This window comes from Pseudorca crassidens, chromosome 18 (genome assembly GCF_039906515.1).
Source record: "Pseudorca crassidens isolate mPseCra1 chromosome 18, mPseCra1.hap1, whole genome shotgun sequence".
NCBI lineage: Eukaryota > Metazoa > Chordata > Mammalia > Artiodactyla > Delphinidae > Pseudorca > Pseudorca crassidens.
This window is the reverse complement of record NC_090313.1, coordinates 4094243-4106431: the sequence shown is the minus strand read 5'-3', so window position 1 is coordinate 4106431 and position 12189 is coordinate 4094243. Positions and strand designations below refer to the sequence as shown.

The 12189-nt window shown below is 41.6% G+C and overlaps 1 long non-coding RNA gene across 1 annotated transcript; it reads left to right on the top strand.

Moving 5' to 3' along the window:
* Positions 1–5111: 5111 nt before the first annotated feature.
* Positions 5112–10560, top strand: LOC137211109 (uncharacterized). Its single transcript, XR_010936909.1, has 3 exons — positions 5112–5280; positions 7862–8031; positions 10170–10560. It is a non-coding gene; the product is annotated as an uncharacterized lncRNA (long non-coding RNA).
* The last annotated feature ends 1629 nt before the right edge of the window (positions 10561–12189 follow it).

Below are 12189 nucleotides of genomic sequence, written 5' to 3'. Positions count from 1 at the left end.
ACACTGCATTTGTCACTTGCACCATCTGCATTTGAATGAACTTTTCAGACCATTCTCAGGAAGCAAAGAAGATCCCGCACATAAACATAACTCGGCCACTTTCACACTCACATTGAAGACCCATTTCTCTGAAAGCAACCCTGATGAGGAGCATCACTGGCCTCATTACTGTAAATATCGGAGCTTAATCTTGTGTTTTCCTAAGCCCTCTTCCCACAAACACATTAAGAGACAATTGCTACTTTATGGTCTCAGTCATTTAAAAGGGAGGATGCTAAGGCTGGAGAGCATTTGTGTGATGCGCTCTTGTGACAGAAGCAGGCAGCAGTGGATAAGATGAGTGGTTCTCTGAACCACGCCGTAAATCAGGCTGATGCCTGGCTTAGAACTCAACGTTTCCCCCACACACCCTCCTCCTTCTTCTTCTCCAGCACAGCACGTGGCATCTATCTGCTGGAATGGTTTTCTCTTCTCATGACGTTAATATTCTAAACAAACAAATGTATTACATCCATCCAATCAATATGCTCTGAGTCTCATGACCATCAAAGTTATGGAGATGTATTTCGTACCTCTTCCGTGTTCAGCTAAAAAATCAATAAAATTACATTATCTAATATTTCAACTGCTACACACCAGAGAAACAGTTAGAAATAAATCTCTCCAAAGAAAAATTAAGCTGTCTTACACGATTACTAATTATTGACATTTACTTCTTATAATATCATACCTGGTGGGCAATTATTGGTAATTAAGTGCATAGCAGATCAGCCTCAAAGGAAAAGAAATGTTAAATAGTTAGACAGACATTTCGTATGTGTTGCTGACTGTTTCAGTGAATCTTTAAGAAACACATACAGGTTCAAGATTATTGGTTACTGTTTCTAAACATTGATTTAGTTTCAAAATGTGTAACTAGGCATCACAGATAACTAATATTAAGTTAAGGAAAATAAAATACTATAACAAACTAAAACTATGCCAGGTTGAGACAAAAAGTAAGAGTGACACAAAGATGTGTAGCTATTTGAAGAATAACATCTAACAAACATACTCAATGAAACTGGGAAACTGAAGAAAAAAGTTGAGATCAGATGAACTATTTGTTGGGAATAAGAAATTCTTAAGCTGAGAGTGGCAACAACAAAGGGATGTTGATTTCTTTAAGGCACTCCCCACCCCACCCAAAGAGATGGCCATACAGAGTAGGTATTTCATATATAAACTTTACAGATGTGCTTTTTAGATGGAGGAATGAATGCTCAAAGACTTTGAATGACCTGACTGGAGTCACTTAGTCAGCCAGGTTTGCCACATGAACCCCGGATGACGTTACCCTCAAGACCTATGCTTTTCAACTCCATTGGGACACCTTCCTATCCAACAATCCTTTCTAAAATTCATTTGCATTTCCATGTCATTTATTATTACCTTAGGCCTGAGATGCTTTAAATCTGGGACAACTGCTTGGAAAACAAGACGTTAGGAAAGATATGGCGTATCCCAAAATTCACAATGAGCAATCCTACTTGGCCCCTTAATGGTTCCCAAACCTATTTACAAGCAGTCTTAAACATTTATTGAGAGCTCCCTATCCATTCATTCACCCAATAAATATTTATTGAGCATCTACCATGGGCCAGGCACTGTGCAGAAGACTAGGAACAGTACAATGAATATAAAACACGCCTGCCTTTAAGGAGCTCAAGATGGAGGGCAGAAAACAATGGCTAGAGGGAATCACATAGGGCGTGATAAACTCTGGATGGGTTCCCAGCGCAGTTTGCAGGGCTCAGATGACTCTTTTTTGGAGGATGTGGCAATAGATCTGAGTTTTGAAATAAGAAGTGGGAGTTTTGTTAAGTGGATAATGGAAGCAGGGCTTTCTGGGGAACTGGGGACGCTTGAGAACATGGGGCTCCTTATAAAAAAGCAAGTATTTTCGTAACCTTACATTTCAGGAAGTCTAGTGTTAGGAGATGAGGTTGCAGATGATGGAATTTGCTGGCTGGACCACAAAGTCTGAAATCATCTCAGGACCATCTGGGGCCATTGAAAGATCTGACACAGAGGAATGACCTGATCAGATTTGGTTTTTTGAAGAAGTCAGTCTGGCAGCCTTGAGAGAAGGTAAGTTGGTAGGAAACGAAGATGAGGATGAAGTTTAGGAAAACCAATCCAGAGGCTTCTGGCAATGCTGAGGGGTGAGAGCCCTACAGTAGGCGGGGCCGGCAGGAAGTGATGGCATTGCTGAGGGCAGATGCAGAGCGGACAGTCAGGTTTCGTGTCGAAGTTGCCCCCATTGGAGGGCTACTGCAGCTAGTGGACAGGAGCATATACACGATAGAAAGAAGTCAGGTGAAGCAGGTGAACTCAGCTTCGAAAGTTGAGGCTCAGAGGTTTTTGCGACATGCCTTAGGGATTCCATAGCGGGGAAGGGCCAGTGTACGAGGCTGGCTGACCATTCAGCCGTCGAGGTAATAAGAGTATAAATAGTCAATCAAATGTGACAGCCATGTGCTAGGATTGGGGGCATAAAATGAAGAGTCCCACAGATGGACCCAGTGAACAGTAGACACTGGCCTGCCCAGAAGGTGGAGTCTGAGAAGGAGTTTGGAAAGTAGCATCCAGGGAATATGGTGCAACTCAGGCCCCAGAAACCAAGGGGATGGGGGCAGGGAGAAGGATGTATTCTCTCCAGCCCAGCAGTATGTAGTCTCTTGTTTCAAATAAGTATTCTTGGGCTTCCCTGGTGGCGCAGTGGTTGAGAGTCCGCCTGCCGATGCAGGGGACGCGGGTTCGTGTCCCGGTCCTGGAGGATCCCACTTGCCGCGGAGCAGCTGCGCCCGTGAGCCATGGCCGCTGAGCCTGCGCGCCCGGAGCCTGTGCCCCGCAACGGGAGAGGCCACAACGGTGAGAGGCCTGAGTACCGCAAAAAAGAAAAAGAAAAGAAATTTGTAAACCAAGATTCAAAGAAACCAATTTTTCGCCTTTTCTAAGTCAGGTATAACCTTTCTATGTTTCTCAAACCCATATTTGGAGGACCAATTTCAGTACCATAGCTTTTTCTTGCGATTTGTGTAATGTAGCTATTATTGTGTGTATTGCTTTGTTTGTTTTTATATCTTTCCCCATTCTAGTAACCTATCTCTAGGCATTTTTTCAAGAACAATTTTAGATTATATATCAGGCATAAAATTAAGTACCAGTCCACATGCCCAGAGCATACAGAATAGACTAAAATAGACTCTCAGCTTCTGGTAGCCATCTGTAGCTCGGGGAGTCGTTGTGTGTTTGGCTGTGCAAATCCTCAGCTTCTCCTTAGCTGGACACTGTAAGGAGAGGTGACAAAGGACACACACAGACCCAGCAGGCAGGCCACCAGCCCTGATGTCAGGAAACCAGACTGCCATGTGGGGCAGGAGTGGAGAGTCATCTTCCTCAAGACCAAGGTGCAGCTGAGGCATTTCCTGGGCACATGGAGTGGAATCTCTGCTCGCCTTTTCCCAGATCACCTCCTGCAAGACCTGGAGAGGCTGTCTTCCTGGTGGGCCCAAGTCTGAACTTCCACTTGATCTCACAGTCAGTGCCCAGGTCCCCCATGTTCTGTACCAGAGAATCTGTGCTTGCCTGGAGATCAACTCCTCCACTGAGTCCACGACTGCCGGGGGTAGGAGGCCAGCTCCCAGCAAAAGCCACCCCTGGTCTCTCTCCTGCCCCTGGGCACAGAGGAGCCAGATGCTGTGATGCCTGCCCCATTCCTGGTCACACCCTCTTTGGCCAAGAGAATAACTCTTTTAAACAAGGGTACATTCTGAAAGATTTCCTGTGAGGTACTTTTAAGCAGATTCACCTACCCACTGAGATACAAAATTTCACCTGGAAATCACAGTGGCAGAAATATCTACATTCTTATATTTTGAAATTCTCCAATATTTCAAGGGAAGCAGTGAAAATCTTCGGGACTCTGGCTGAGTTCCACAGCCATATTTCACGCAGTGTTTCTCAAATCTGTGTCAGCTCTAGACAAAGGCAATGAATCGCACTAGTCTATAAGCAGAGGAAGCAATTTCATCATTTAACAGGGGCCGATCGAATAAACTCTGAGATAATCTGTGACTGTTTTCTCCACATCCAAAGCGGCACATTTAAGTTGTTTAAAGCCAAGTACATTTTACTGTTCTCTTTAGCAGAAAAATATCCCGAAAGGGACTAAGTTACTACTCTCTGTGGTCTTCGGTAGGGGTGTGTCTAAGACAAAGTAAGACCTTAAGAATTAAATGTATCCCCAATTCACACAGCCTTTGCCTTGGGTCTCCTAACATCCGAGAGCTGCTTGGAATGATAAAGGGGTACCCATGTCACAGGAGACCCAGGGCACTGCCACAGGGAAGCCAAGGAATCATTGTCTTTTGTGGCTGTGAACCAGGTGGGAAAATGAGGAGAATTTTTTTTTTTGAAGTGTGAAATTTACCAAGTCAAGATTTAAAACTATACCCTGTCCCAATAACATGGGTTCTGAACCATTTTTCAAGTAAAACTTAGATGTTGCTGACATGGTTGGAATTCTGAGTTTGAAAACTGATGGTCAAATAAAATAATGAAACCGAATTGTGTTTTCCATTAGAAGCAATCTGGAGCTCAAAATAATTTTCTCTGTGTATTTATAGCATTTAAACATCCACGTGGATTGCTGTTGCACTGGGCTTGTGTCTGAATTTGTGACCCAAAACACGAGCCCTGTGCAGAGAACTACACACACACACACACACACACACACACACACACACACACAGCCCAGGCTGTCTGCTGGGCTGGCCCTGTTAATCACCCCGAGGACACAGCCGTTGTTTTGTGTGTCGTGTTTTACACCAGGGCATCGTGGCACTCTCAGCGCTGCGGTGCTGCACTGTCTGGCCTGTGGAGACCTTTCTGTCTGGGACAGTACCATTCTGTCTAGACAGGGAGAGACCACTTACTTTGGTTGTTTTTCCCAACACCAGAAGCAGGCTCCTGCAGCCCTTCGCTGAGGCTTCCTTTCACAAACGTTTAAATTCCCAAAGTGCTTGTCACTGCAATGCTGCAAAGGTCGCACTGCGACTCCTGACCCTGTGTCTGTCCCCGGATTCCGTAGAGCGCTCGGCCCCTCCCGCCCCGAGCGGCTGGCTGCAGGCAGAGCCTCCTGCAGCCCTTATCTGTGAAACCGTTTGCTTGCAGATGAGGAACACAATTTTCCTTGCTGGGAAGGGGAGTGAGCCTGATTGTCCGAAAAAGACAGAGGTGGGTAAAACGCTGTTGCTTTAGAACAGTTCTGGGGTTCCCGGTTCCCAGTGAGGCCGGGCTGTAAAGGCACCAGCTTTAACCTTAAGACTCAAAACCTTAGATGTGCACCGTGATTGCAAAAAACATGAAGCATCGAATAGAAATATTATAATCCACGCGAAGCTTATGGCTCTGCAGGTGTTAACCCAGCCGTTCAAAGTGCCTTCTCCTATTTAATGAAGGGAATTAGCTCCATAAAAGTTTATACGCTGCGTGTTCCCCATACTGTGTGTGCATTCTTTCTGTCATGCGTTATTCTACTTGCTATAATGAAATCTTCAAAGAACTAAAATGCCCCGTGGCTAACAGATTTTCCAGATCAGACACCGTGAGACAAATAACTTGCCCTTTTTTTTGATTGTACAGAGTGAAAGAGTTTTTATTTTAGTTTTCATTGTGCTTAGACAAAAATCTAGAACTCAGACTTTTTAAAGGATCTCTCAGGAAAAAGAAACCATGGCCTGTTCACTTTGAACTAATCATAAATTCCTATTTCAAAGAACTAATATTCCCCAAAAGGTATATTTTGAAGAGATATTTGGCATAAGAAGTCTTACTATAGCTCATCGAGAACTAAAAATAAAGCCCCATTCCATAGAATTCATTTATTTTTCTCAGAAGATATGCTTTAAAGAGAGATCTTTTTTTTTTTTTTTTTTTTTTTTTTTTTGCAGTACGCGGGCCTCTCACTGTCGTGGCCTCTCCCGTTGCAGAGCACAGGCTCTGGACGCACAGGCTCAGCGGCCATGGCTCACGGGCACAGCCGCTCCACGGCATGTGGAATCTTCCCGGACTGGGGCACGAACCCGTGTCCCCTGCATCACCAGGCGGACTCTTAACCACTGCGCCACCAGGGAAGCCCCAATCTTTTCTTTTTTGTTTAGAAAAAAGAGCCAACTATATCCCTCTACGCCAGGAATGTATAAGAAAGAGTAGCCCAATTTGATCTACGGTATCTAATTCCTTATCTACATTTGCAAAATTAATTTTAAAGATTCACACTGGTTTTGCTAGGGGTCCACGTGGATGTATGTTAAGGCCCTGACCTGCTGCCCAGTGGTAGGGAGGGCACCTGCCGCCCGTCCCTCCGATGGCCCCATCTTCTCAGCTAGTCTTTTGCACATGTATATTTGTGTCACCACAGCTTTGATCAATTTATTAACAATTTGATACTTGAAGATGTTAAAGTGAAGTCATTTGCTTTTTTGGCTCCCATCTGACTGATGATGATGATAATAATAATAATTTATAATAATGCAGAGAGATGTATGGTTAAGACTCAGGATTATGCAACAAGTTTGAGAATAGGAAAAATTGTAACATTTTTATGAAGATCCTAAACTTATACGTCCTTGTTTCTGTCAATTCTAATAATAAGCATATTAAAAAGTATCATTCTTGTCCTGAATAGTGCTTTGCACTTTGTTGGCATTAAATTGTGTGTGTGTGTGTGAGTGAGAGAGAGAGAGAGAGACAGAGACAGAGAGAGAGGAAGGAAAGAAGGAAGGAAGGAGGAGAGTAAAGGATGGAGAATATTTAAACACAATTGCTGGCCAGTTGTTCCAAGTAGTAAATTCTTGGGGAGTTGCAGTCATTCCCAACTAACAAAATGAAAGCTTACGGATACAAAACAGTTTCTTGCAGAAACTGCGCTTTAATTTGGCACCTTAACTGACAGTTTTGGGAAGAAAATGGATATCGTCATATTTGAAAATTTCCAAATATTCTCTCATGCTCAGCTGTCTTAGAACATGTATTCAAATGAGTCACATCCTGAGAAACTGAGGCAAAAAGTGAACTCAGATTATTTGCATAAAATCAAGGAAACATTAGGAAAAAAAAAAGCCTTTCCAGAATTCTTGCGTTAAGGCACCTTATCTTTTAATCATGCCATATACAACATAATTTCCACAGTTTATCCTGAGATTTCTTTTCCTTCTTCTGTTTTGATAATAAATTTCCCAGGAAATTGCCCTATAACTGCCACATAAGGGAGACAGATGTTCCAAAGAAAAGAGCAATTTTATTTTATAAGATATCTTTTAACATATGCACGTGAAGTCTCGTAAATTGTCAAAAGAGTAGCAACGTTGAATAAAAGGTAAGCCTATAACAGAATTCAGAAAATGTGACTCTGCAGAAAGCTAATATAATATAATTACGTAAGGATCAAAATTTATCAAAGCAAAGAATTTTGAGTACCTAGAGAAATGATGGGCAACGTACCTCTTATGTAGTCTTGTCTCATTTCCCCGAAATATAACCTCTCAAACTTGATGTTCTATCACCAGGTATGACTCTGGTCCCTTTGGGGAAAAAAGGTTTTTTTCCTTGATTATAAAAGTAAAAATATTTTGGAAAAAAATAATAGCATAAAAGGAGAAAGTAAGAATTTCTCACCATACCATCACTTGTATAGAACCAATATTAATGTCGTGTTTATTTCCAGTTCTATTTGTTCCTAGAGAAATAGGAGGAATCGTTTGACAAACATAAATATGAATGTGTTTGGTTTCTCTCATTTTCATTTGTGAGACAGTCACTGTAGTCTCCCCAGGACACAGCTGCCTTGAGGAAATGAAGATTTTATGTCAGAGATGCCCAGAGAAAGATGCAGCTTCTGACACTCAAAACGGGCCTCTTTCCCTCACATAAGACACTGCTGAGAAAGACAAGGATTTTGTTTGTTTTCATCTCAGGCTCAGAGAGGTCAGTGATTCGCACTTCACAGTTCTCGGGGCATTTTCATCATCCTTCTGCCCTGAGAAAGGATTTTCTCAATTCCTCCATCTCCACCTTTGACGTGTCAAGCAAGTGTCAGGCTTGGTGGATTGGGGTTCAGGATTACACTGGAGCCTTTGAGCTCCAGATAAACAGGAACGGCAAGGTGGGAGTCAAACTTTTCTGGTGGGGTCCATGTGGGGGGAATGAGTAGAAAATCAAAAGGTTTAAGACTTGGTTGCCAAGGGAGAGGAGGGATGGGGGAGGGATGGATCGAGAGTGTGGGATTAGCAGATGCAAACTATTATATATAGGATGGATAAACAGCAAGGTCCTACCGTACAGCACAGGGAACTCTATTCAATATCCTGTGATAAACCATAATGGAAAAGAATATGAAAAAGAATGTATATATACGTATAACTGAGTCACTTTGCTGTACAGCAGAAATTAGCACAACACTGAAAATCAACTATACTTCAATAAAATTTAAAAAAAAAAGAAAGAAAATCAAAGGGTTGAGAAGTAGGTGCAGGCTTGAGAGGGACACCTCCTCTCCACCTTTCCTCATCCCACTCTGTGCCTGGAGGTTGGCCAAGGCTGACCTGGATGGACCACATCAGAGAGCTTCCTCTCCCACCAAGTCAGCCACAGGAAAGCAAGAAATGAGAAAGTTGGGGAGAGTGAGGCGGGTCTTTGCCCCCAGGGGCCCTACCTGCCCACCTCTGAGAGTTGAGACATCCCTCCACCGCAGACCATGGCTCCTATCTGCTTCATGAGCTACCCTGTACCCCAGTGCTGGACACCACTCCCTCCTCGGAGCCCCTCCATCCCGGGGACCATAAGGGCTTTGTGCAGACACTAGTCCCAGAATGACTTCCCTTTTTTTGGTAGTTTCTGTAAACCAATATGTTTCAAACCCCATGTTTGAAAATAAGGTTTGTTCTATTAAACTCACTCAGATTTTGCATTTGCCTCCTGGGGAGGATCCTGATCTGTACAGAGCAGACACGTGGCTTCCAACTGCCCCTACAAACTGCAAACCCTTTGGAGGGGCAGTGTAATGGAAAAGGGGGCATCACAGGCAGACAGACCCTCTCTACCTCCCTGAATGAGACTCTTGGCACAAACCTGTGGGGCCCACGGCCAACCTGACCCAGACAAGAAGTCAACGAATTGGGCTCAGACCACCATCGGAGTTAGTTTTCACTCCCAAGCATTCCTGGATCCACAGTCCCCACTGCAGTGTGGTGTGGCTGCCTCTACCATCTATCTATCTCTATCATCTATCTATCTATCTATCTATCTATCTATCTATCATCTATCTATCTATCATCTATCTCTATCTATCTATCTATCATCTATCTATCATCTATCTCTATCTATCTATCTATCTATCTATCTCTATCATCTACCTACCTACCTACCTATCTATCTATCTATCTATCTATTTATCTGTCTTTATCATCTATCATTTATCTATTTATCTACCTCTATCATCTATCTATCATCTATTTATCTCTATCATCTATTTATCTATCTCTATCATCTATCTATCTCTATCATCTATCTATCTATATCTATCTTCTATCTATCTATCTATCATCTATCTATCTCTATCATCTATCATTTATCTATTTATCTATCTCTATCATCTATCTATGTCTATCATCTATCTATCTATGTATCTATCATCTATTTATCTCTATCATCTATCTATTTATCTATCTCTATCATCTATCTATCATCTGTCTTTCTATCTTTCTTTCTTCCTATTTATCTATCTTCCTATCTATATTTCTATCCACCTCTCCTTCAATGTATCTATTCTTCTCTCTGTACGTCCACAAGAAATATTTAAGTATAGTGTATATTGTAACCTGCATGGGTATCATGAAACTTTTCCATGTCTAATGGTTAAGTGGTTTAATTCTTGGAAAATATGGTCATCAGTAGCTGTTACTTTGATCAGAGGCTGTTTGTACAGAGGTTTTGTGTGTGTGTGTGTGTGTGTGTGTGTGTGTGTGTTTATGTCAGTCTTTAGAACGTCCAGAGGAGTCCCAGAAGCTCTGAAAGCCCCAAATAGCCACCGTGAGGTCTGAGTCGCTGCCTTTTCTCTCTTCCAGGTGTGTGATATTCTTTAAAGTCACAGGATTCATCTGAACACGGCAACTGAACAGCAGACCTATTGAATAATGGAAGAGATCCGAACACTTTCCACTTATTTCTGTCTTTGGGTGTGTGTTCTTTTGAGGCTCTTGGTCTGGTTTCGGATTTTGCTGCATAGAAAATCCCCACCAAGCTCCCAAATATCATGTCATCAAACAATATTTAGACCCAATTTTGGTTGCTTCTGTGGCAGTCTTTATATAAATCTACTGCATTTATATAAAAATAAAAACACTGTCATGAAAATGTTTATGATGTGTTTTTTGCCTACAACTCTGATTCTTTCTTTAGGAAAATTGTCCAGTAGAGTGAAGTGGAGAAATGCTGAAACACTGTTAAGTGTCTTGAAGTAGGTAGATCAATAAACTATTTTCAGAAAGTCCTATGCATTCACTTCCTTTTTAATTTTTTTGTGTGTTGAATTTTAAAATTTGAAAAAATACGATAAAGAATTCCTGTATATCCTTCACCCCAACTCCCCTTATGATAACAGCTTAGGTAGCCACACTGCAGATACAAAAATTAGAAAAAGATAACATTGGTACACTACTGTTATCTAACTTACACATTTCATTCAAATCTTACCGTTGCATTAGTGTCCATTTTCTGGTCCAGGATAGAATTCAAGGCCGAAAGTTGGTTGCGTTTAGTTGCCATGTTTTGTTAATTTCCTTTAATCTGGATATTTTCGGGGTCTGTCCTTCGAGACCTTGACACTCTGGAGGACTAGTGGTCAGCTGTTTCATCTAAGTTCCTCCGTTCCGGTTTGCTGGGCATTTCCTCAAGACTACATGTCAGGGTTGCATTCTCTACAGAAGAGATGTTAGGTCCTTGTTGTATCACACCTAGAAACACGCCAATTTGCCCCATTGCAGATGACGTTAACTTTGATCATTTGGTTAACGTGTCTTCTGCCTGGCTTCTCCACTGATGGAAAAATCTGTCTTCACAGTAGAATCCCAATTAATACGCATAGAAAGAAAGACAGAAATAGAAAATCACCATTTGGTAGACACCATAGGTGGTGGTGTCTGCCAGCTTTCTCCACCAATGGAGAAATCTGACCTTTCAGTAGAATTCCAGTTATAGAAAAATGATGAACGTAGAAAATCCCCATTTGGCAAACGCCACAGTAAACATTGTTTCAAGCAAGAATCATCACTGGATGCTAAAAGTAGTTCCCAAAATAAGATGAGAATCAAGGTATTTCCATAATCTCAAGTTATATCTCTATGTGACACATTAATTACAAAGGGGAAAATAGTAACCTTACAGTGGAAAACATACCAAACCACAACATATTTTTATAAACATCCTCAGGGGAAAAATATTCATTAACATGATAGAAAAAGTTGTTCACTGAAAGCAAAGGTAAGATGATTTCATATATACTGGTTATAAGCTTTTCCTTTAATACACTGCCTGTTCACATTCCTTGCAGACTCCTCTCCTAGGTGCACTATTATCTCATCTATTGATTTATACCCTGTTTTTCTGCATAAAGGACATTAATCTATTGGTTGCCATGTTTGCTGCAGTTCTTCCCTGGGTTGTTGTTGCCTTTTAATATTATTTATGCTGATTTGTGAAATAGAGAAGCTTTTTATGTAGTTGGCTGTATTGATTAACCATCACACTCTCTTCCGTTGCTTTGACTGTAAAATTCTTGACCGTCTTGAGAACAGAGAAATATTCCCCCTGCATTTTCCTCCATATGTAACAATAGACTTGATCTGGTTTTGTTTTTGTTTTCTCAGCAGATAATACATTGTTTCGGAAACATGTAATCCTTCTGTTTTTCATAACTTCATGGTGCTGTTAATGTTATTTACTGTTTCTGCAAGATGTCACTGTGTTTTTAATTCATCTATTTCATCCATTGATCCGTTCACCAGGATCAAAGTGAGCTGTCTGTCAAAGCTTAATGTATGGAGAAAAATGCTTCTGGTTTCCTCTTTTTCAAAACTTTATTCTTCA